The 27,157-nt window shown below is 35.2% G+C and overlaps 1 protein-coding gene across 1 annotated transcript in view; it reads right to left on the bottom strand.

The window, feature by feature from the left end:
• Positions 1-22,329, bottom strand: part of LOC120121746 (WAT1-related protein At5g40240-like) — a 33,968-nt gene extending 11,639 nt beyond the window's left edge. Inside the window, exons 1-3 of the mRNA XM_039141038.1 lie at positions 22,319-22,329; positions 19,898-19,906; positions 17,112-17,128 (exon numbers count right to left, since the gene is read on the bottom strand). The gene's annotated coding sequence lies outside the window, so the exon portion shown is untranslated. The remainder of the gene's footprint in view (positions 1-17,111; positions 17,129-19,897; positions 19,907-22,318) is intronic.
• Positions 22,330-27,157: the final 4,828 nt, after the last annotated feature.

Raw genomic sequence — 27,157 nt, 5'->3', positions numbered from 1 at the left:
GTTGCGATTTTCATTTCGCATTGCGATTCTCTCGTTGCGATTTTCATTTCGCATTGCGATAGTAATTTCTGCATTGCGATAGACATTAAGATGATTGCCTATTAAGTGATAACAACTGAACATATCATAGCAATTTTCAAACTCAAGTTACTAATACATGCCTAACTGAAAATGTTAAAAGTTCACACATAAAATCTACATAATACAACGTTTGCATTTAAAAATCACCTAAGTTAACAGTCCCAAAAGGTGAAGCCAGTTGTGATTGGGATTTAAAAGATTATTGCAATTTTGATTGCCTTTTTCTTGACACCATATGAGCTTTGGATTTTCATGATGATCCATATTTTGGTAGAGGAAAAGATGATTGTGATGGCACTGGTGATCCACATGTCAACCTTGTATGACCATTTTCCTTGCACCGACTACATGTCGATCTCTTCTTCTCTTCACCCTTAGATTGTATACGATCGTGACTTTTTGGTCGGCCAGGTAACCTTCTGTCCATGGCTGGTGGCAAAACTGTTTGTAAGTCATCTGGTATGTCCCACTCAGAAGGATGTGGAATAGGGTAGACAATCTCTGCATAAGTCTGTCGATATACTTCTGTAGTGTAGCAATCCATAGCGTATGTGCTTGAATCATCTTGGTTTAGATGAAGAGCAACTTTTATAACATGGCCACACGGATAACCAGATGTTTGCCATTTCATACAACTACACGTCCTTGCATTTAGATCGACAAGCCCATTTAAGTTACTATCCAGTACTTCAAACAAAGTGTTTGAACATGGTTCAACTCTCCATGACGTTGACTTCACAACACGTTTCGTTATCTTTTTTTCAGTCCATGGTGTAACACGATGTTCCAATGTTACTGTAAATTTAAATAAATAATACTTAGTAAAATATATGATAAGTTACGAATTCAAAGAAATAATACCTGCATGGTTTCTTTTCTTGTAGTACCACTATTGAATAGAGGCTCGAAAAAACTCCATTAACATAGTAATGGGTAATTTCCAGGAATGACGACTTAGAGCGTTGATTGATTCTGCACTATTAGACGTCATGAAACCATATCTTGCTCCAAGTTGATGTACTCTTGACCATATTTCAAACCCGACATCTTCTAGTGTTTGAGCACACTGAGGCAAAACACGTCTTAAACAGTTTATATGCTTATTGAAATCCACTTCCCGATAAGCTTTTACAGCCTTCCAGTATGTCCATTTGTGCTTTTTTATACCAGCAGACCTTGATTTTAGATTTCTATACAAATGAACACCACAAAGTCCATGAAAAGCATCTGGGAAACACCTTCTAACAGCGTTGTCAATTGAGTTTGCCCTATCAGATATGATTGTCAGATTGTTAATAGGACCTATGCAATCCCTAAGATGCCCCATAAACCATGTCCATGAATCAGAGGTTTCAGATTTGCCAACCCCGTAAGCTATTGGCAATATCCCATTGTTAGCATCCATGGATACTGCTAATAAGTTTACTCCAAGGTATCGACCTTTCAAATGTGCTCCGTCAACTATAATAACTGGGCGCATGCAAGTAATAAACGACGAATCTACAAAAATATACACAAGAAATATAATCATTTAAATGTGAAATACATGTAACTAACAGAAATGAGTCAACAGAATTATATTGATTTACTAACCGCTGCACCAATGGCGATAAATAGTAACTCAAAGCGTCCATCTCTATCTGTTTTGATATGAGTTACCGACCCAGGATTTTTCAGCTTTAAATTGTGACAATAAGTCGGCAGTTGGGCAAACGATGCTTCTGGCGACCCCCTCAATAATTCCAAGGCATAACATTTGGCTCTCCAAGCTTGAGAATATGATATACTAATCTTGAACCGAGCATTCATGTCAGTCATAATTTCATGTCCCCGATATACCCTGCCATTCAAAAACATTAACTCAGCCAGAAAACCACCCAACACCTTTTTGTTTGCCTGTCTATGGTGAGGAAAAACTTGGGTTCTTGAACATGTATGTTTATCAATAAAAGTCCTAACTTGAAACATTTCGCAATCTTTTATCCTCTTTGCAATCATACGCCACGTACAGTTTTTGTCAATCATACACCTTGTTTCGAAACGATCTTTGCTTGATTTGTTAACTTTTAGTTGATAGCCATCTTCCACACATTTCGTATACAAAGCTATCTTCAAGTCTTCCTTTGTATCAAAACAATCATCTTTTTTGATACGAATAACTTTTGTGTAACAATCAACTGCTTTCTTTACCAACTCTTCTTCCGGTATCTGAAGTAATTCTGGCATATTCCAGTTATACTCCCGTGGCATTTTCTTTTCTTCGGGGACTTTTTCTTCTTCTTTTTCTTCTTCAGGATTATATGAATTACAGAATGGATGTTCAACATGTTTATTCACAGCCTCCACTTACTCCTCATTATCATCAACAACATCTTCCTCGTCAACGGTTGTTTCATCATCAAAATTCGGGCATTGACCAATATCAAAATCATTACACGCAGGGTCTATTTCTTCTTCTGAAACATCATCAAAATCCGAGTATTGACCAATATCAAAGTCCGGGTATTGACCAAGATCAAATTTCGAATACTGACTAGTACTCACAATTTTTTCTCTTGGCTCATCATCGTCTAATTGGTCAATACGAAAACCGGAATTTGGTGCTAAAAGTTGATTGGGATTTGGATTAGAGAAAGGTTGTGGGTTTTGAGAAAAACTTAGTTGATTATTACCCGCTACTGACCCAACAATACTTATTCTAGGTTCAACAACATACAATGTAACATCATCACTTGAAACACTAATGTAAGCAATGAATCGTTCAACATCTTCATTGTCGGTTAACAAATAAACTTTACCATTCCTCTGATAAGATAGCCTAAATCCACTTAGGGGCTCTAAATTCAATTTCTTTGAAACACGTAACATTAGAGTTTCATAAGTTAACTTTTTTAATGACAGTTTTAGTTGAAGATTCATGGGTAAAGGCATATATTGTAAAACACCATGAACATTCTCCCATGACCCTCCAAAACACAAATCTATCCAAACATGATCAACATTAGATGATTTCATGGTTGTAAATTAATTTACTAAACAAACGAGCTGCGAAACTAAGACCTGTTGCCGGATGGGGACGGATGTAGGAACGGATATAGGAACGGATGTCGCCGGAGAGAGTGATAGATAGAGATGGAATGAGTTGCGATTTAGGGATTTAGGTTATGAGTTGTTGCTTCTGCGTAGATATATACACAAAAAATTTGTATTGCGAAACTAAAACCTATTGCGAACTTTGAAAATCGCATTGCGATTCTGTATTATCTCGTTGCGAAAGTAAGTATCGCGTTGCAATTTTCCTAATTCGTAATGCGATACTGACTATCGCAACGAGATAATACAAAATCGCAACGAGATTCTGACTTTCGCAACGAGATTCTGAAAATCGCAATCATCTTCAAAATCCCAATCACAACCGGCTCCACCTTTTGGGACTGTTAACTTAGGTGATTTTTAAATGCAAACGTTGTATTATGTGTATTTTATGTGTGCACTTTTAACATTTTTAGTTAGGCATGTATTAGTAACTTGAGTTTGAACATTGCTATGATCTGTTCAGTTGTTATCACTTATTAGACATTCATTTGACTATCGCAACGGGGAAATTGCAACGCGAAAATGGCTATCGCAAAGCGAAAATGGCTATCGCAATTCGAAACAAAAAATCGCAATGCGAAAATGGCTATCGCAACTAGAAAATCGCAATGCGAAATGAAAATCGCATTGCGATTTTCTCGTTGCGATTTTCATTTCGCATTGCGATTTTCATTTCGCATTGCGATTTTCTCGTTGCTATAGTCAGTTTCGTGTTGCGATAGTCTGTTTTGCCTTCAACATAATGCAGATTGAAGATCAACAAATCAACTATTACATTTCAATCAATTAAACAAGCACAAATAAGAATTATGTACACATCAATTAAACAAATCAACATTTACAAATCATATTTTACAAATCAATTAAACAATCAAAAAATAATAATAATTCTTATTTCTTCATAAATAATTGAATCAATGAATCAACAACTTTGTGACCCCGTACATCCATTTCACGTAGCTCACTTAAGGATTAACCTGCAGAAACCAAACATTTGCTCAAACAAGACTTCCTACACATCTAAAACCTACAAACAACAAATTATTGAATTCTAGGTACTTAACCAAACATTTTCAAACCAAAAGGAGTATATATGTTAACAAAACTTGCATTTGACTTACCAATTAACAATGGACACTTTCATAAGGCGGATGCAGGTAGGCAGCGTCTCGAATATATTGCTCTAGCCATATAATGTCGAAACCACAAGCCTACTACAGCTCTATCTCTATCGGTGGGAGGTAGAAACTCTGTGCTTCCCGTCGTCAAACGCGCCAAGCACAAGTATACGAGAGGACCACAATCCCCTCTGGCTCCCGGCGATTGTTGTGGCGCGGTCTCGTCTCTGAAAACTGTGACATTGAACTTCTTTGGCTTCTTGTGTCCAGAATGAGTCCAATAATTAATCCCATCCAAGAATTTAGCCAAATGAGAGCTCCATCCCTTGATCATATCTCTCAAATCAGACAGTGATATGTAATTTATCATGCTGTCATACACTATTATCTTCAGGGATGGGAGCTGAAGTTGGACGAGAAACCAATGACGACGTTCCAAAACAGGGATAAACACCTGCAATCATAAGTAATAATTCATTTATTTGCGCACTTATTTATGAACACCTTTAAAAAATTTAAAAAATAAACACTAACCTTATCGACCTCCCACCATGCAGGATAAAGTTTAGCTTGTCCGTTGCCCAACGAAAATGATTCATCTCGTTGATTCTTCAAGTGAACTGCGTGAAAAGCCGCCGGCATTATTGTATATCGTGAATTTTTTTATTTTCCTAAGTTCCTTATATTAGTAGACGTGACACCCACGCATCGATATGCTGTTTTACAAAAAATACATATATTAGTGAATTACATTAATTTTTAAAAAAATTAATAAAATCATATATAAGACAAATATAATACTTACCTCCCCATCGAAATAGCCACTGTCTTCACCCTAATAGCACACCCCACCAAGACCGATCAAGCAACAAAAACATTTCATCATTGAGTTTGCTTATGTCAGTATAACACCCTTGGCTCCGCTCATGTAGATAAAAATCAACTACGGTCTTAGCCCAAAGGGTATTATCCACAATTGTTTCCGGTAGTTGTCTCCTCTCCACTTCAGATACCGGAAGGGTACTAGCCGGTAACTCATACGAGAGCCAACTGTCATCCATCATGTCCGGAATCGGTGGGGGTTTCTCAATACTTCTATATATTACCCCATGTGAATCGGGCTCTGGAATGGTGGGAGGGACCTCTTCAACGATGACAGTGGCCTCTTGAACGGTGGGGGGGACTCTTGAGGGAGGATAGGGGCCTCTTGAACGATTGGAGGGGACTCTTGAGGGATGACAGGTGAGTCGGGCTTCTTCTTGCGGAGTCTTCGCACCATTGGGGTGAACGGAGACGTAATAGTACGTCCACGCCGTCTGATGCGTGAACTCCGTCGTGCAAGGAAAACCCGACGTAAAGCATCCACCTTATCGGGCCGCATCCAGTAATAAACAGACATGATATTAAACAAAGACAAATATGTTTCAAACTAGCATTGTATTCACCCAAGTCATTATTCTATCATAGTTCACAAAATGCTCAGATAACATTCCAGAAGTAAGCACTTATATAAACATTTAAAAGGACAACATATATAAACATTCCAGAAGAAGAATAGTTTACTTTCGCAGCACGAAACTTAAAATCGCAACGCGAAAATGACTATCGCAACGCAGAAATGGCTATCGCAATGCAAAATGAAAATCGCAACGACAAAATCGTAATGCGAAATGAAAATTGCAACGACAAAATCGCAATGCGAAATGAAATCGCAACGAAAAAATCGCAAGGCGAAACACAAATCGCATTGCGATTTTCATTTCGCGTTGCGATTTTGTCGTTGCGATTTTCATTTCGCATTGCGATTTTGTCGTTGTGATTTTCATTTCGCATTATGATAGCCATTTCCGCGTTGCGATAGTCATTTTCGTGTTGCGAAAGTAAGCTATTCTTCTTCTGCAAATTGAAACTTGAATGGATTGCATTACTTCAACCAAAAGACAAAAACAAAACCAAAAAGAAGTACTAACAAAAACAGTTTAGTAGTATTGACAGCAACCGAATGAATTACGAGTATGAAAAACCTTAAACTTACCTCGTTGCGTAGAGTATGAACCTCATTCTGCAACGATGCTACCATCTCACGTAGAGCGGCTACCTCACCGCGTAATGTAGACACCTCAACACGCCATGCACCATCGTCTTTGCGTAAAGTACAGACCTCCTCACGCAAGGCATTGACCTCATCACGTAACTCCCCTAACTCATCCCGTTGAGGTGGAGGTGGAGAACATGGAGATAAACGTCGTGGCATCTTTACCGGTCGCCTATCTTGCGGTGATGGTGGAGAAGAGGCTCGATGATGTGACAGAATAGGTGATGGCTGTCGTTGTGGAGGTGTATAGTCGGGTTGATCAGATGATGGCTCTGGGTGAGGTGATAGCTCTGGGCGAGGTGATGGCTCCCGAAGTGGAGGCTGCTCATCAACCGTTCCATCAAAAAAACGCTTACTAGCTTGCCACCAATCAGTGGCAAGCTCAGCTTCCGTGAGTGTCAGCCTCTGTAGAGGAGTGTTGGCCTCCTAACAATATAAAAGCTCAAACAAAGTTAAACGTGTACTAGTAATAACTTGTTTATAAACATATGGTAGTATTTATGTTAACTTACATTATTTATTGTCGTATACCGTAGTAAATCTTCCCATTGCAAGGTCCGTTTCCTCTTCCAGGAAATAGCCCTGGGAATATCATTTGAAGTTTTTATTGCATATGTCTTCATGGCGGGAAAGGCCTCAAATATCCAAATCTACAAACAATATAATAACAAACATTAGTAATTGTTAAATAATTACTTATAATTTTGGAAACATTATATAAAAATTCTTACCTTAAAGGCCCAAATAAAGCCTGTCAAAGTGTATTTGGAACCATCGCCATGCAAACTTTTTCGATCATCCAAGGCAGACGATAACTTATTCCATGTAGCTTTCCATAAATACGAGCCCCACGGAAACAGGTTCCACGCATTTAGGTCTTCTACCAATTTGATTAGATCATTTGGAATAGGTTGTCTGGCCTCTCTGCCTAAAAAGTCGGCATGCAAAAGAATTAGAAGGCATACTCGGACAACGTCGACGTCATCCGTCCGAGTAAAACCATCTTTCTTATTCAACAATCTTGTCAGGTCTTCTACGTGTAGATTCGACCTCTCCAGCTCAAGAAAAACCCAGGATAGCCATGATGGGCGGGTAATGAGTCTAGTGTACCGACCTACATCATCGTGTCCGAAGCGTAGACCGCCCAAACACGTATACGCCGGTGGAAAATCAAACCATATCTCTTCATCACGACGTTGTATAGTCTCTGGTAGATCGCTAGTCATGGTTTGAAGAAACAAGTGTGTCAACATCGCATCTCCACCGGGATGTTTTACTTTCAGCCATGGCCCGAAGCATGTATCTCAAACATTTTTCTTTGTGCAGGTGAAAGCTTCGACGCAATTGTTTGGCCAGGCTGACTTTATTTCTTAAGGTCAATTGAGCCGAATAAAAGTTCTACAAAAACAATAAACATACTAAGTTAGATATACCAAAAACTACACTGTGAAGATATACCAAAAACAATAATAAACATAAAGAGTAGTAGTTTATTCTTCAAACTTAAATTTGCAACACTTATTTCTAATGCAATTCATTCAAGTTTCAATTTGCAAAAGAAGAATAGTTTCTGAAAATGAAAATCGCAACACGAAAATGACTAGCAACGCGAATTTGACTATCGCAACGAGAGAATCGTAACACGAAACTAAAATCGCGTTGCGATTTGCATTTCGCGTTGCGATTCTCGGTTGATTTAATAAGCAAATCTAAGTGAAATGGTTAATCTATTATTGAAATTACCAGTAAACTTATCATCAATTCAATATGAAAAACCTAATAATAATGCAAAAATTTCAAAAAGAAAATAATTAAAAACTAACCCTCGTTGGTTGATTTTCCATTTTGATTGTGAGGGTGGCTCTGAGAGATGGAGATAGACGGATTTCGCCGGAGATGGGGACGGATTTCGTCGGAGATGGGTGAGAGAGTGAGAGATGGAGATGGGACTGAGTTGTGATTTTAGGTTTTAGGTTATGAGTTGCGATTACGGATATGGACGGTTCAGTGTTCCAATATATTAATATTCGTGTATAGAATTTAAAAATAAAATACTTGGCCAGGATACTAATGGCGCTTTGAAAATCGCATTGCGATTATGTATTATCGCGTTGCGAAAGTCAGAATTGCGTTGCGAAAGTCAGTATCTCGTTGCGATTTTGTATTATCGCATTGCGATAGTCAGTATCGCAACGACACTGTAGACCATCGCAACGCGATTTTCAACTATCGCAACGCGAATTTGCGATAATGGAGATCGCGTTGCGAATTAGCGATCGCATTGCGATTTTGTTGGTCATTTTGGCAAATCCGGAAAAAGTTGGTTAAAATCGTATATTATATGGGATTTTTGGACACTGAGGTTATTTTCTCTTTAAAAAAAGATTCATTCACTTATATTTATTTATTTTTATAATAAACTAAATTAAATATATTTATATTTTGAGGATACTAATTTATTTACTATAAATATATATTAACGAGAAACTTAAAAAAAATACTTTCAAACATTTTGAGAGACCAGATAAAAAAGTTAAAACTTTGAGGGACTAATAATAATTTTCCAAAATTAAGTGACAATAACCCCCCCCCCCTTGGTTCTACTTATGATCCACCATTGATAAGTATGCTCATGTGAAAATAAAATATGTCAATTATGAAGAAAATGACTATTAAATATTATCAAGAACATGTGATTGAATTTATAAAGGAGATTAAAATACTTTTTTAAAATATAAAATTTTAATTAGGAGGTTCGGTAAAAAAATTATTTATATATCAAAAATATTTTTTTAATATTAAAAAAATAATTGACATGGATCCAGGCATGTATTGGTCCCTATAATATTTCGAAGGAACATTTGATGGTATCCTACAATAACGATTCTTTTTTTTAAATTGAATGGTAAATTATTGATATATTCATGATTATTTTTTGCGAAACGATTTTTTATTCGAGAAAACGAGAATTTTCCCATTTTTGGGGGCAAAAAATTCATAATATAAACATTAAAATTATCTCTATCTATTCCTCTGGGTAAATTTTATATTAGATTCAAATTATGTCACCCCAATTATTTTTCCAACACAATGCCTCGTCAAAGGCAATGAATAGTGTCGTAACCGGTTTTCATCCGGGCACGAATTTTTTATTTGGCGGGAAAATAATGTGATTAAATGGTTTTTAAAATAATTTGGGAGTCGCCATCGGCCTTTTGGGTCAGGTAGTCGAATACCTAAAAATTATCTTAAAGAGTTTTTAAGAAAACATCAGTTAAAAGATAAACTGATCTGCGTTTTAACCAAAAATTCATTCTTTTTAGAAATAAAAAGGGATTCGTGGTCGGTTACGTTTAGGGAAGGATTAGCACCCCTACAACGCCTAAAATTGGTACTTTTTAATTATAAATTGTCTCTATTATTAAAAAAAATTCAAATATATTTAATTCATAATCCTTTTATTTCAAATTTATAATTTTAAGAAAATATATTAATATATATAAATAAGATATTTATTTATTAGAAATCAGAAAAGAGCTTCTAGGTGCTTTAAGACAGCTCTTTTCTTCGATAAATAAATAACTAAAACAAAAAATTTATTTTAATATAGTAGATATTTATTAATTTAAAATATTAGAAAAGAGCTTCTAGTTAAGACAGCTCTTTTCTTTAATATTAAAAAATAAATAAATACCTAAATCATTTCTTAATAAAATAAAATTAAACATATATAGTTCATAAATAAGATTTTTATTTCATAGAAAACAAAGAAATAAATAATAAATATTATTATTATATATATTTATATGACTAAGATAATAATAAAATAATAATTAAAGTAATCATTTAAACATATTGGATTTGAAATGATAATAATACAAATTAAATTGTAATTAAATAGGGACTAAAACATATTAAAATAAATAAAAAATATTAAAAATTAAAATTTACAGCCCTTATTTATAGTATTATAAAAAATATAATACTAATGATGTAATTAACCCTAATTATATAAGTGATTAAAATAATGATTATAAAATAAAGGTTCTAACTCGAATGATAAAAAGATAAGTGCTAATAATAATTTAGCCTTATTTAATTAATTCGGGTTAAAATGATATTTACTAAACTGTAAAGGACTAAATTAGGTATTTACCCTAAATAAATATATATGCAGATAAGGACTAAAATAAAATAAAATAAAATGTAAAGACTAAATTTTAAATAATTAGAAGTTGATTATAGTGACTAATTTGTAAATAATACAAACTCTAAGTGACCGCGGACGAGGTTTTCCCGTGAAGGAAATTACGCACATACCCTCATAACAGGCCCCTAAGGGCCAAAGCTTCTCATTTGCCTCTTTCCTTTCTCTCTCTAAAATGAGAGAACCAGAGTTCTCTCTGGCTTCTCTCTAGTTTCCCTCACCGGAGGGAAACCGGCAGCCATAGGCCACCATACTCCGGTGCCGATCACCGCCGCCGGCCACCGTTAACAGTGGCCAGAAATTACAAAAATACACCAAAATATAGATCGGGACGATCTAAAACCGTTTCCGGTGTTCTTTTTCCTTAAAAAGCCCCCAATCGGAGTAAATCTACGAAAATACCTTCGATTTTCGAAGGTTTCCGATGACGTGTGAAGGCTTCGGTGATGTTGCAGTAAGTATCTCTCCGTCTTCTCCTTGTTTATTTTTAGGTTTGTGGTTGTTGGTTGTTCGCTCTGTTTTGGCGCTATGTCTCTCTTTTTTTGTTTTTTTTTTTTTGCTTTTGTTTTTCTTGGGTTGCTGTTGTTTTCTGCTGTGGTCGTCTTTCTTGCAGGTGGGGTGGTTTATAGCCCCACGAGGCTCTCGTTGGACCGGTTCCAGAGATGAGTTCTGGTGAGTCACCAAACTATGTGGTGACTCACCCCATAGCTGCGACGTGACGACCGGCGTGGTGTTTCTGGAGTCTTCGAAGAGGCGGTGGTGTGGCTACAGGGGGGAACACCTGGAGGCGACAGCTGGGCTCTCTGGAATCTTGGAGGCGCGGCCAGCAGCAGTGTAGGGTTTAGAAACCTAGCTGAAACCCTAAATGTTTAGGGTTTTTTTGGTCTGGGCCGGTTCTGGTTGGGCCTGGGATTGGGCTTGTAAACGGGATTGGGCCTCTGATATAATTTGTAATATATATATATATTTAATAATAAATAATAATAATATTATTATATTAATAATAATATTATAATAATAATAATAATTTTAATAATAATAAACGAAAAATTAGTGTTTACAGTGCCCTCTTTGCTCATTCTTGTGTTAACAAGAATAGAGCAAAGACGAAAAAAACAATAATTTTCGTTTGACTACTTTTGAGTAAGACTGAAGTTGAAAACATCATTTCAGAGGTCTTAAAAAACATCATGCACTGAAGGGCTTACAGATGACCGAAGGTTTGAAAACATCAAAAAGCTCCGAAGGCTTTTTGGAAAAATCATGCACTGCAGGACATACAGATGACCCTAAGGCTTTGAAAACATCAAAAGCCCGAAGGCTTTTTGGAAACATCATGCACTGCAGGACTTACAGATGACCCTAAGGCTTTGAAAACATCAAAAAGCTCCCGAAGGCTTATGGAAACATCATGCACTACAGGACTTACAGATGACCAAGGCTTTGAAAACATCAAAAAGATCCCGAAGGCTTTTTGGAAACATCATGCACTGCAGGACTTACAGATGACCATAAGACTTTGAAAACATCAAAAAGCTCCCGAAGGCTTTTTGGAAACATCATGCACTGAAGGACTTACAGATGACCCTAAGGCTTGAAAACATCAAAAAGCTCCCGAAGGCTTTTGGAACATCATGCACTGCAAGACTTACAGATGCCCTAAGGCTTTGAAAACATCAAAAAGCTCCCGAAGGCTTTTTGGAAACATCATGCACTGCAGGACTTACAGATGACCCTAAGGCTTTGAAAACATCAAAAAGCTCCCGAAGGCTTTTTGGAAACATCATGCACTGTAGGACTACAGATGTGGGAAATAGTTTACTAAGTAAAAAAAACTAAGGAAATCGTTTTCTTACTTTTCAACAATTTCATTTTTAGAAAAGATAAAATGAGAAACTATGGAAATCGTTTTCTCATTATGTTTTTGAAATAACATATTGATTAGGTAACATGCCCTAATCTCAAGATAATGCTCATTCTTGTGGATTGCGTCCATCTCTTCTTCAGATGTTTGCGTGATTCCTGTATTTTTGGTTTTGAATACCTTCTTCTTGTAAGGTATTTTTACCTTCGTTCTTTCGAAGATCTGTAAAACTCATGTTTGAATGCACTCAGATGTATCAATGTGATGCATTGTCTACTGTAATGATATTCTTTATGAATGCATGAATGTTGATGCAATCTTCATTCGTCTTCAAAGTGGTGAACTTGGTCTTCCTCTAATTCATCATTTATTGCCAGGGCTACCTCTGGATATCAGTGTAGAAACTTATGCTGTCAAGCTTGCATTTCTACAGAATCACCTGATCAACTTGTATCTTTGCATTTTCTTTGCTTCATTTAAGTCTCAGAAGAAATGTTTCACTTGTGGAATTCTTGTCGTAGTCAAAATTATGACCCTGATGCCCCATTTTGTCTTGGATAAAACCAACTTTCTTTGCTTGGACTTGTGTAAAAATCCAATAAAGCTTTCATATTTGAAAAGAGAATCTATCATCTTTAAAAAGAGAATCTATCATCTTTGAAGAGTGTAGATGTAGATATGCCTAACTCAGCGGGGATTAATTAGGGGAGTAGAGTCTGTTCTGATTTGACTTTTGAAACACATCATAAGGAGAATTTATCCCAATTCCTTTTATGTCTCCACATATAATCAGATCTCGAATAAGGCAACTTGGACCAATATCATGTCGAGATGCTTAACAATAACCTATAGTTCAACCTTAGCTGACCCCATTAGTTTCTTGTTTAAAATTTCAGCTCTCCTTGGAAAGAAATCTTCATTATATCTCACTTTAATCTTGGGGTTGAAGAAGACAAACTTCATCTTGGATCAATAAATGAAAACCATATGATTGCAACATTGGTCAGCACCATAATCACTGGTTCGTAAAACATTTGACATACATTCATCTTTTCCTGTGGTTTTTGCTCGGATTGTTGGTCAAGGAAGCATTTGACAACACATTCATCATTTTCTGTGGCTTCTGCCAAGATTTCTCAATCATTGAAGCTCTTTGCCTAGTGTTCAAAGCTGTTGTATGGTGTCACAAGACCATTTGAGAACAAAACTCAATGGGGATACAAGTGATATGTTGATCTTGATATCATCTCTGGCAAAGGGAAATGTAATACTGATTATGTTTTCTTCTATAACTGAGTGTTATAGAAAGTAGAAACACTTTAGCTATAGGATCCATGTACAGAACGATATCCGTAGAATTCTTGCTGCTGGGGATGAAACGCACATGATAAAACCCCAAAATAGATAAAAATTCAGTTCAGCATGGCTTGGAAATGATAACCCTAGTAACAGTGGGAATGGGTAATATGTGTAAGTTGAGCTTCTCTCTTTAATATCATCAAGTAAACAAAAACTGATGTGAAAAACAACTTCATAACCTCAATAGTATGGTTGAAACTAAATTCCAGGAACCTCAAAGAAATATTTTCAATTATCACTGATGCAAAATTCAAAGCTGAGATCTTGAGGAACTGAACCCTGGATCGAGTAGTCTCCTGGGGACCATCTTTATTCATGCAACCGTGATGTAGTTTAACAAGGAACACGATGTCATGTGAAACACGGTTAAGAAGATTGGGTATTTGAAACCATAATTACTGAGTAGATATTTGTTCAACAACAAGATTCTAATGCAACTGCCTGATAAACGAAGCAATTATGTATAATCAGCTCGACTGTCACTGTTTCACCATTTTCATTCTTCATACCTTTTTGTCTCATTGAAAATATTTGTTCAAATCAATGATCTGGACACATGATGTTGTGGGCCTTCAGCATGCCCCAGTATTTACTGATATGAGCGTTCAAAATACATCAACATTCTTCATTCTGGTTGAAAAGGGCTTTCAACATGCCCTAGCATTTTGCTGATATAAACATTCAGGATACATCAACATTCCTGATTCTGATTAACAAAGGTTTTCAGTATGCCCCAACATTTGTTTCTTGTTAATTTGAGCCTTCAAAATGCCCCACATGGATATGTTAGAAGGAACCTTTAAAATGCCCCAACATTTGCTGATACAGATGTTAAAAGTGTGCTCAATCATTATTTTTTTGTTGAGACGAGTCTTCAAAAATGCCCAAATATTCATACTGGTTGAAATTGGCCCTCAAGATGTCCCACATGGATCTGTCTAACTTGGACTTTCAAGATGCCACCAACATTCGTGCCCCAAATTGTTTATCTTGAATGCTCTCATTCTGGTGTCACTAAACAGTGTTATCAAGTAACTAAAATTCTCTTCATGTTGTCACAAACTAAGAAGCTTAATCATTCTGACAGAAACGCTGAATATGTGTCTTTTGAATGAGGTGGCCATTTTCTGTATCTGGAGGGATTTAATCAGACAGAGTATAAAAATAGCTTGGTAATCCATTCCAGGCTGACAGTGGCTTATCATCTTCAGTGAAGGCCATCTCTGAAATACTTTTCTGTGGGAGAGAAACCAATTTATGCAAACAGTAATCTGATGCAATGGCAAGACTACATATACAATGGTACACGCTCATCAAAAATCCACACCCATGCAACATGTTGATTCTGATAACAACTCATCTGATTATGAAGCGATCTTTCAAGATGATTTCACAGATATTTGATAGTTCTTCTGATACCGAGGAAATTCTGAATTCTGATTCTGATGAGGAGAATAAACTATTATACTTGATGAAAATGGGATACTCAGAGGCTAAGACTTCAATAACCATGAAGAGATGTGGTATAGATTCATCAATTGCAGAATTGACAGATTTTATATGTGTTGATCAAATGGCTAAGGCTGCTGACGCACTTCTTATGGTAGAAGATAGGAAGCCATTATGCAATGATCCCAATTACAAGCAAAGGCGAAACTTGGGCTATGATTTTTGAAAAGGAAGAAGCAGAGGAAACTTGAAAAAGAAGCTTCTTAATGAAGACGATCATGCAGTTCATCTTTCAATTCCAATGATTGGTTCTGGGGTTCATACCAAATCAGATCAGATAACTCAAAGAACACTTCCATAAGATGCTATTGAGTCTCCTTATTTATACTATGAGCAAATTCATCTTTTAAATCCAATGATTGATTTTGGGGTTCATACCAAATCAGATCAGATAACTCAAAGAACACTTACAGAAGATGCTATTGGGTCTCCTTATTTCTACTATGAGCAACTTCATCTTTTAAATCCAATGATTGATTTTGGGGTTCATACCAAATCAGATCAGATAACTCAAAGAACACTTCCAGAAGATGCTATTGGGTCTCCTTATTTCTACTATGAATAACTTCATCTTTCAAATCCAATGATTGGTTTTAGGGTTCATACCAAACCAGATCGGATAACTAAAAAAACACTTCCAAAAGATGCTATCGGGTCTTCTTATTTCTACTATGAGCACATGGCACTTGCTCTAGTTAATGTTTGGACTGGAATATCACAGTACTTATTCGACGTAGAGCCAGAATTTGTAGATTCGAAGCATTTTCATGCTACTACACTGAAAAGGGGCTATATTCATAATCTGCCAATTGAGAACATATTTCCTCTTATCTTGTTTTCTCCATGCACTATACATGATATTTTTTTCATTGAAAAAGAAATGATGGTCTTCCTGGGATCCAAGAACAAAGTTGAACTGTTTATAAACATGTACAGGAAGTGCCAAATTGACAGAAATGATCTGTAAGGCTCTTGAAGCTTATGACGATGAGCCATCTTCTAGTGTCCAGAAGTATGTTCTTGATGAGTGCTGAAAATGGAATCTGGTATGGGTTGGAAGGAATAAAATTGTTCCACTTGAACTTGATGAGGTGGAAATGCTTCTAGGTTTCCCTAAAAACCATACACGAGAATCTGTATAGAGACATGTTCCATGGTGGTATCAATGTCCTGTCTCTTTTCTCTGGGATCAATGATGCAGAGGTTGCCTTCTAATGTCTTGGCATACCTTTGAAAACAGATGTGCAAGAACTGAATAGTGATCAATTGGAGCAGTTGATGAGTAGATTTGGAGGATTCAACCTTGTTGTCGATGGCATCCAATGTAACAACCTTACTGGAAGAAATAAACGTCATCAGGATGAACTAGAAGATTTTTGTTAGTGTCTTTTCTTGCAATGACTGCTATAACGACTGTCTTTCTATTGCTCCAAATATGTACTGCAATATCCCACTCTTCCCGAACCATGGAAAGGTTTGGCTTATAGTAAAACTGGTTATCTCATCTTTTAGAATCATGTAACCAATGTTACCCAATATGAAAGGCATACAAATGTAGAATCTGTTTCAATGTCTTATTCTGTGCCATAAGTTCTCAATCTCAAATTCAGTAATCTTCTGAAGGGCATAATGGATATCATCTTGACAAAGAAAATGATCGGCATGAAAGAAGTAGCAATGATGTATCAAGACTTGAGTCAGCATCACAGTATAACCAGAGTGCAGGTAGTGACTTGTTCATGGCTCTATGATGTAATCTTCTAGAGAACATGGATTGATGGCTGGGGAAAATAATTTTTCTGGTGATGCTTATCGACCTCAGCATGAGATAAATGATAATCTTTCCTGATGGATTGCTAATGATGTCATAGGAGAGTGTCACAAGTTCAATTCTTCAGACTTTCTGGCTTCTTGGACCACTTGCCTTCAAAAATGTGAAGTGCTTCATTATTCTGGCCTCGTTCATTCTTTTTCTACAACAGAGGTAGAATATGCATCGTCTTGCTTCAAGGACCTTCCTCATTTGAGACTTTCCTGTTTGAAAATGTTTTTCTCCTTTATTTATTGAAGAATGAAATAATTTTGTAAAATGTTGCCTATCACAGGTTCACAATAGAATCAAATCATAAGCATGAATTCAAAGAATATCAAAAGAATAAACAACTCTGTAATGTTTGATAATTATAATTCTTTGACAAGTATCAAGATTTGGTTTGGTTTCAGGATGGCCTTCCTATTTGTCACTCATCTCTCACTCTTTGTGAACCTTGTCACATGTCTCACTTTGAGGACTTGGTATTTTAACCGGTTGCGTACAAAATAACGCAACTAGGATTGCCAATCACTAGACCTTCTAGAATCCTTCCATTTCAATTCTATGGAATCTTTCATTTAGACTCATCTAATCAAAGTAGTGCAAAAATATCGGTCTAAAAATGAAATTTCTGAGTGATTGTGTGAAGTTGACTATAACAGGTGTTTCACAACTCCCTTAGTCCATCTCTTAACACATTTGCCATTTGGCTAGCTGATTCAGCTTATTGTATATAATAATCACTTTTATCAAGTTAATTGAAACTTATCCATAAAGCCAGGGCGATTAACCAATTGCTCTAGAGGGACAGCTTTATTGCATATAATAGTAATATAGACTAGCTGAATATTATCCATAAGCCAGGGCGATTAACCAATTGCTCTAGAGGGACAACTCAAGCTTATTGTATAATAATATAACATGGGTGTCAAATCCAATTTCTTAAGCTTGTTAAGAAGAACCTGTTATAGTCTAGGTGTTTAGTGGAATTCAGAAAATCTTTGTTAGAATTCAATTCTCAACTGACTTAAACTAGATTTACCTATTTGTGAAGATTACGTTCATCATTGAACGTCATCAATAGAAAAATACTTTAGTCGGTTTTGTAATGTAATACACCAATGATGCCCCATGTTGTACGCTCCTATATATAAATACCAAGCCTTTTTGTAATTCCTTTCAATAGGAGTAGGCTATCTCATATTTGTAATAGGATAGTGTTTGGGTGTATTTCTTCTGAGGTAAGGTCAATGGTCCTTGTTTTTCTGGTTTTCAATCCTGATATTCTGTCAAAGATTATAACTCTAATCATGAAGAGTTTTTAATCCAGTTGATATTCAAAGAACTGCAAGATTACAAAATTGATTCAATGCTTATAACCTTATTAAGCAACACAAATTTATTTATTGCACAAAAGGCGGAGAAAGGAACAAAATAAAAAACAAGTTCAAACAAGATGCTGAAAATAGAAAGTACTACAGTGGTAGATAACACTTCCACTTGTTTATGCATCATGCCTCATTATTCCTATAATGTTGGGTATGTAATAGGATTAGGGTTCTTTTCTTCATTTGCCCCCCATTTCTTGATCATTTCTTGTGTCAAAACCCCTTTGTCAACAAGCATCTCAATTTCTTTTAATAGTGGCCTACAATTGCCTATAGAAGGCCCCTTTACCCCCAAGTGGAAATTACAAACACTATTTTGATCATGGCTATGAGCAGAAGGGTTTGATGTCACTTTAGTTGGTCTTGGTGTGATGTATTGACCTTTAACCAAATGAGGATACAAGTCTGAAATGGAAGTTTGGAACACTTCCAAAGTTTTTCTTGATCGCATGACTTTCTTTGGTCGATCCGAACAGTTACTTGCTCTTTTTCTTTTGCAGTTGCGGGGATTCTGGATGCGACACTCATTCACATGATCAGCTTTTGCTTTCTGATCAGTCGGGCTCTTCGATGTGACTTTTGAGTTTTCTTCACTAATTACATTCTCAATTAAATCTCCACTTGTCATAAGATTCCCAAATTCCTTTGTCGGATTTGCCTGCATCAACTCGCAGAAAGGAGCGGGAAGGGAATCACGAAACATACGTGATATCTCTTCTTCTAACATGGGAGGTTGAACTTGTGCTGCCACTCCTCTCCATCTTAGGGCATATTCTTGAAATCTTTCATTGGCTCTCTTCTTTACTCTTCGAAGATCCATACGTGTTGGAGTTAAGCCTTTAACATACCGATATTGTCCCAAAAATGCATCAGCTAGATCCACCCATCTCTTGATATGTTCTTGGGTCAACTGATTGTACCAGACTACTGTTGGGCCAACAAGACTATCATGGAAAGAGTGAATTAATAGATCATCAGAACTCAAATATCCTTCCATTTTTCTGCAAAACATTCTCAAATGGATTAAGGGACAACTGGTGCCATCATATTTCTGAAAATCAGGCATTTTGAATTCATGGGGAATAATCAAATCTGGAACCAAGCTGAGCTCTCTTGCTTCTAATTCTTTGTGGTGGGCACTAACATCTTTCATGTTTCTGATTGCTTTCTCTGTCCTCTTGACTCTCTCCTCATATTGTGAATAATTAATGAGGCTATTCTTTGGGTTTGAGTGGGATGCCCCAGGGTATGTTATCTTTCTCGACTCTTCAATTTGATAGCACGATTTCTCTTTAGCAGTTATCTCTTCTTTATCAGATTTCATTCCCTGAATAATTTGATCTGATCCATATGGTACTGAATCTGACGTTTCTTTCCTTGTATCCCGAGGTAACCATGTCAATTGTTCTGGCCACTGGTCTTGTAGTCCCTTATAAGATTGCTCCATTGTTTTCATGATGATAGTAAAGTAATATGAATGAATGGTCTTGGTTTTTACTGTTACAGAACCTTTCATGAATTATTTACATGTTTTTATATTTAATGTATATAAAAATACTTAAAATAACAAATGTAATGTAAATGCGAAAATGCATAAATGGAAAAATAAGAATGCAAAATGTGCAATTCAAAGGCAAACATAAAAGTATGAATGCAAAATGAAAAATGCAAAGATGCAAAATGAAAATGCATATATGAAAAGGTGTTTACTCAAGAGTGATCATCTTAGAACAGATTTCATTGAATACAAAAGTTTCGGTACATCAAACAAAACTTTTACATGTAGGGAATAGCTTTCACTCCTAATTTCTCTATTTCACTTAAAAGCCAAACTAACTTCCACTCATACTTAGGTGTAGAGTTATCCATCTGCTTTAATTCTCTCGTGAAGCCAGCTAAGTCTACCAGCTTATGAGCCACATTGTTTGCTTGAGCAGCAGCTTCATTCATGACATTGTCTTTTTCCTTCATCCTTTGTGTCAATTCTCGAAGTTGTAAACAATATTGTTCATTTTTTCTTGTGAGAGAATCTTTGTGTTCAAAAAGTTCTCGTACAAGATCTCCATAATCATCTAAACATTTCTTCAATGCCTTGTTCTTGTCTATATTGGCTTTTAATTCAGTATCAATCTCATGCTGATAGATCTGATATGATGCTTCCATGTTGGTCATAGCACTATTCAACACTTGATTTTCGACTTGACATCTTTTCAATTCACTGACAGACGTATTGCGTATTTCTTCTGCAACTCGTAAATCATGATAAAACTTCTTTGCTCGACCTTCATGTATGTTACAATTCTTTTTCAGCTTGGTACCCCTGTGATCCACTCTTATAGGGTGTTTCCTATGCCAGCATTTCGAAAGGCTTGACTGACTTTCTGGAAATCTTCCTGTATGCTTTCCATTTCGGTGCTCAATTTATCGTTTTGATCATTCAAATGACATATTTGGGCTTCGAATCTCAGCAAATCTTCTTCCGTCTGGACGTCCCTACTGATGCTATTACCTTTGAATACATTTGGTGTTGATCTGGCAGGATCTTCAATTACCAAACTAGGTTGATCATTTATCATAAACTGCAAGATTCCCTGATCCAAAAGACTTTAGACTTGACGTTTGAAGGCAAGACAATTTTCAATGGTATGTCCTTGAGCTCCGGCATGATATTTACAATAAACATTGATGTTATACCAATTTGGATACGGAGGTTGGAACGGTTTTATATAATATGGATCCACTTCTCGTGCTTCAAGTAACTTCTCATACAACTCTTTATATGATATAGGTATAGCATCAACATGAGAACCACTTTTTGTCTTGGATTGAACCTGAGTTTTAGACATCGGGAGCAGACCCAACTTTGATGATTTCTGATTACATAATTTCTTCTCATCTCTGAGAGCTTTTACAGTGGTCACCATTTCTTTGATATCTCCAGACGATTTGTGAATACGAATGATGACTGTCGGTAATTTCTCAAATTGATTAAGAATCGAAGTCCCTTGCGTATCTGAAATTGCAGGGTTAAGTTCATTGAGCTCTTTCTCTTTCCGTGCAGGAATTTCTTTTCCTTTGTCCAAAACAAATATTCTATCCATCATCCTGGTCATTTGCTCTCTTATTTCTCGTATCTCCTTTTTCTCTTCAATGGGCATACGATCTTTGGGTGCATAGCTTGCTTCTATCCTTGGAGTTTCCTCAGGATGTCTTTTCTTGGCCGCATCATATTTTGTTTGATCATAAAACTTTTTTTCCATTTACGATTTCTTTCCAATACGATGAACAATCTTTCCAGTAGACACCTTTTGGTTATGCTATGATCATGCAATGCAAACAAAAGAAATGAGAAAAAATAAAATAGTTAGTACCAACTAATGAAAAAATCTATCTATCAAGGTATAAATCTTAACCTCATGCTTTCTAGTTCCATGCTTTGTTTGGAAAAATTAAACTAACCGCATGATTTTTAGTTCGCAGGCATTTATAATAAATTAAAAAATTAAAAGCTAAAGCTTATTTCTCCTTTGTGTACACCTAAGGATAGAGGTTCAGTGCTGTCTTAGATTAGGAGAAGTTCTAAGGTTTATTATATGCAGGGTTTTAGTTCTAGGAGTAAAGGTACTCGAATTGTCCTTGTTGATGCCCCCTTGGGCTACCAACCCTCAATCATAGTCCACTACAGACTTAAGCAGACCGAGTTCAAATCAAGGGGACACATTTCTCTATGCCTGACATGGAGAATAAATTCTCACGAAGACATAGAACATATGAATCCCGAAAGTTACTTGCTAGGTCTGACACGGAGAATAAATTCTCACGAAGACGTCGCTTTCACTCCCACTTAAAAGGGACAAACTCAATTATAGAGCTTTATGTTATGCAATGCAAGTGTTGTGTGTGAGGAGAAATGTTCAAACCTCTAACAGACAAATAAAATAATTAATATCTGAATAAAAATAAAACAATATTAATAAAATAATATAAAAATAATAACTAATAAAAATTTGAAAGAAAAGAATTAAAAATTAAATATATGAATTTTTAATTTCCAACTGATAGAGACAATTTACAATTGATTTTAAAGTTTGACAGTCCCCAGCGGAGTCGCCAAGCTGTCGTAACCGGTTTTCGTCCGGGCACGAATTTTTTATTTGGCGGGAAAATAATGTGATTAAATGGTTTTTAAAATAATTTGGGAGTCGCCATCGGCCTTTTGGGTCAGGTAGGTCGAATACCTAAAAATTATCTTTTAAAAGAGTTTTTAAGAAAACATCAGTTAAAAGATAAACTGATCTGCGTTTTAACCAAAAATTCATTCTTTTTAGAAATAAAAAGGGATTCGTGGTCGGTTACGTTTAGGGAAGGATTATCACCCCTACAACGCCCAAAATTGGTACTTTTTAATTATAAATTGTCTCTATTATTAAAAAAAATTCAAATATATTTAATTCATAATCCTTTTATTTCAAATTTATAATTTTAAGAAAATATATTAATATATATAAATAAGATATTTATTTATTTAGAAATATCAGAAAAGAGCTTCTAGGTGCTTTAAGACAGCTATTTTCTTCGATATAAATAAATAACTAAAATAAAAAATTTATTTAATATAGTAAGATATTTATTTATTTAAAAATATTAGAAAGAGCAAAAAATAAAAAATACCTAAATCATTTTCTTAATAAAATAAAATTAACATATATAGTTCATAATAGGATTTTTATTTCATAGAAAACAAGAAAATAAATAAATAATATTATTTATTATATATATTATATGACTAAGATAATAATAAATAATAATTAAAGTAATCATTTAAACATATTGGATTGAATGATAATAATACAAATTAAATTGTAATTAAAGGGACTAAACATATTAAATAAATAAAAAATATTAAAAATTAAAATTTACAGCCCTTATTTATAGTATTATAAAAATATAATTACTAATGATGTAATTAACCCTATTATTAATAATGATTAAAATAATGATTATTAAAATTAAAGGTTCTAACTCGAATGATAAAAAGATCTAAGTGCTAATAATATAATTTAGCCTTATTTAATTAATTCGGGTTAAAATGATATTTACTAAACTGTAAAGGACTAAATTAGGTATTTACCCTAAATAAATATATGCAGATAAGGACTAAATAAATAAAAAGTAAAGACTAAATTTAAATAATTAGAAGTTGATTGTAGTGACTAATTTGTAAATAATACAAACTCGAAGTGACCGCGGACGAGGTTTTCCCGTGAAGGAAATTACGCACATACCCTCATAACCGGCCCCTAAGGGCCAAAGCTTCTCATTTGCCTCTTTCCTTTCTCTCTCTAAAATGAAGAACCAGAGTTCTCTCTGGCTTCTCTCTAATTTCCCTCACCGGAGGGAAACCGACAGTCATAGGCCACCGTACTCCGGTGCCGATCACCGCCGCTGGCCACCGTTAACGGTGGCCGGAAATTACAAAAATACACCAAAATATAGATCGGGACGATCTAAAACCGTTTCCGGTGTTCTTTTTCCTTAAAAGCTTCCAATCGGAGCAAATCTACGAAAATACCTTCGGTTTTCGAAGGTTTCCGATGACGTGTGAAGGCTTCGGTGATGTTGCAGTAAGTATCTCTCCGTCTTCTCCTTGTTTATTTTTGTGGTTTTTGGGGTTGTTGTTCGCTTGTTTTGGCTCTGTCTCTTTTTTTGTTTTTTTTTGTTTTTGCTTTCTGTTTTTCTCTTGGTTGCTGTTGTTTTCTGCTGTGGTCGCCCTTTTCTTACAGTTGGGTTGGCTTTTATAGCCACCACCGAGGCTCTCGTTGGACCGGTTCCAGAGATGAGTTCTGGTGAGTCACCAAACTATGTGGTGACACCCCATAGCTCGACGTGGACGGCCGGCGTGGTGTTTCTGGAGTCTTGAAGAGGCGGTGGTGTCGTGGCTACAGCGGGTGGAACACCTGGAGGCGGCAGCTGGGCTCTTCTGGAATCTTGGAGGCGGCGGCAGCAGTGCTAGGGTTTAAAAACCCTAGCTGAAACCCTAAATGTTTAGGGTTTCATTTTGGTCTGGGTCGGTTTTGGTTGGGCCTGGGATTTGGGCTTGTAAACGGGATTGGGCCTCTGATATAATTTGTAATATATATATATATATATTTAATAATAAATAATAATAATAATATTATATTAATAATAATATTTATAATAATAATAATAATTTTAATAATAATAAACGAAAAATTAGTGTTTACAAATAGAATTATTGGTCATAGTCTCAGCCGATATATAAAAAAAATCAATTCCTTCTTATTTAGCAATTTAGTTAAAGACTCTAATAATCTGCAGAGATAATAATAACAATAATAATAAATTAACAAAATCAACGGTTCACTGCAAGCCTTAAAAAACACTAAAATCATCTTCTTAAGAGGAAATAGACTACCTCCTCTATATTGAAAGTTGGAGGAAGATGGATTACTCTGCAGATTAGTTTTACAACTTGAAGGTTGAAGCTTACCCCTTTTTGAGCAGTAGCATGTAAAATTATGAAGACTTGAATTCTCTCGAAGCTGATAAGAACCATTCAGAATTTCTGTATAAAAATACATAATCATTCATTTTGTATATATTCAATAACTGATGTTTTATTATTTGAGCAATTATTTGTTTTCAACTGCATTATTGTAACAATTCAACATTTATTGACCGAATTTTTCAAATAATGCATTGGAAAAAATTACTCGAATAATACTGTGTATAAATTATTTCGTAAAATCGGACAAATGCTACAGTGTACTCCGAAGACGCGCTGTCGTCTAAGCGACCCAACTGAACCCCTCGAAGACGCACGATTGCCAAAGGAAGATGCATGGCTTTCCATGCGTCTTCCCCATCTTTTCACTTTTTTTTCATTACAATGTAAATGTACAAAGGGTAAATTACAAAATTCATCATTCAACTTTACTCTCTCTCCAAATTCTCTCATTGTATTTTTAATTTTTTCAATTTAATCACTCAACTTTTGTTTTACTCCTAGTTTGATCACTCTACAATGACATGGATTGTTTTACTCCTATTTTGATCACTCATCGACCATTGTTCAAGTTATTAGATGGAAGCCAATTTGATCCATCAGCTCTAGCATTGAATTTGTGTACTAAAGAAACCAACATCGTGCTCACATAATTTCTAATTGAAATTGTTGTCCAAAACATTGCAGTAGCATTGAATTCCAAGTGTCCAGTCGACATGAATAAAGCTTCACTTCAATGAAGCCTATTACCAGAGTGCCCAATACTGAAATCACAAATTCGATTCTCATTCCGTGCAAAAAGATGATGCCCCAATCAAGCCCTATGTATGTTCGGAAAATACGGACTAAAATGCAGTCATAAAAGACTATGATGAAAAGCATTAAAAGGCTCCAGTCAAAATTAGAAAAAAGTGAAGAAATGAACTACCGTCGATGAGCCATCGTCTACCGGCAAGAGAGTGAGGCTGAAGGTGGGGTTGTAACTTGGTATTTAGGGTTTGATATATGGTTTAAGTATGATTTTGGGATTTAGGGTTTGGGTTTAAAATTAAGGGTATAATTTGGATTTTTAATTAATTTATTTTTATTATAATCTTATATGGCATTAAAATATTAATAAATTATGCCACATCATATAATTTTTTTAAATAATCCATGTCATATTAGAGTGACCAAAATATGAGCAAACCAAAAGTTAAGTGATTAAATTGAAAAAGTTAAAAGTACAGTGAGTAAAATAGGAGAGAGAGTAAAGTTGAATGAAGAATGGTGTAATTTATCATTTGTACATTGAACATGTTTTCAATGCGTCTTCATGGGTTTTGTCGAGCATAGAAAAACACTTAGACTCCAATGCGTCTTCGGTAAGTTGCTTGGATCACATTGCGACTTCGGGATACACTTTAGCATTCATCCTATTTCACAAAATAATCTCTTGGGTACATTATTCGAGCAATTAATTTTTTCAACTGCATTATTGTAAAAATTCAGCCCAACATATATAGGTTAGATGGTATCTTGTCAAAAGTGTCTCATGCTTTCTCAATTCATGGAGGAATAAACGCCTTAATTTTTTTCCAAAATTATAGCCGAGGGACGAATATCTTATTCTTTCTCCAATTATGATGCATTTGGTTCACAGAATGTAAGATTATCTTTAGAATAAGATTACTATAATAATATTACTCCGAGAATGTGTATCACACTGTTTAGTTTTGCTTTTTAAGAATGTAAGATTACTTGTTGATTGAGAGATATAAGATTACTTGAATGCATATTTTACCAAATTATCATTGTGATATATGTTTTTTAACAACTAAAACTTAATATTAAATTATAAATTATAATATTTGAATGAAAATTTAAAAAATATTTTAATTATTACATCATCTAAGTTTAAAGAAAAAAAATATATTTAACATATAATTCTATAATTAGTAATGTAAGATTATTGTTTGATTGAGAATAAGATTACTTGAATGCATTTTACCAAATTATCATTGTGATATATTTTTTTAACAACTAAAACTAATTAAATTATAAATTATAAATATTTGAATGAAAATTTAAAAAATATTTTAATTATTACATCATCTAAGTT

Source organism: Hibiscus syriacus, unplaced genomic scaffold (genome assembly GCF_006381635.1).
Source record: "Hibiscus syriacus cultivar Baekdansim isolate YM2019G1 unplaced genomic scaffold, ASM638163v2 tig00110379_pilon, whole genome shotgun sequence".
Taxonomy (NCBI): domain Eukaryota; kingdom Viridiplantae; phylum Streptophyta; class Magnoliopsida; order Malvales; family Malvaceae; genus Hibiscus; species Hibiscus syriacus.
Note: the sequence above shows the minus strand (reverse complement) of the source record. Positions and strands in the feature narration are given on the sequence as shown.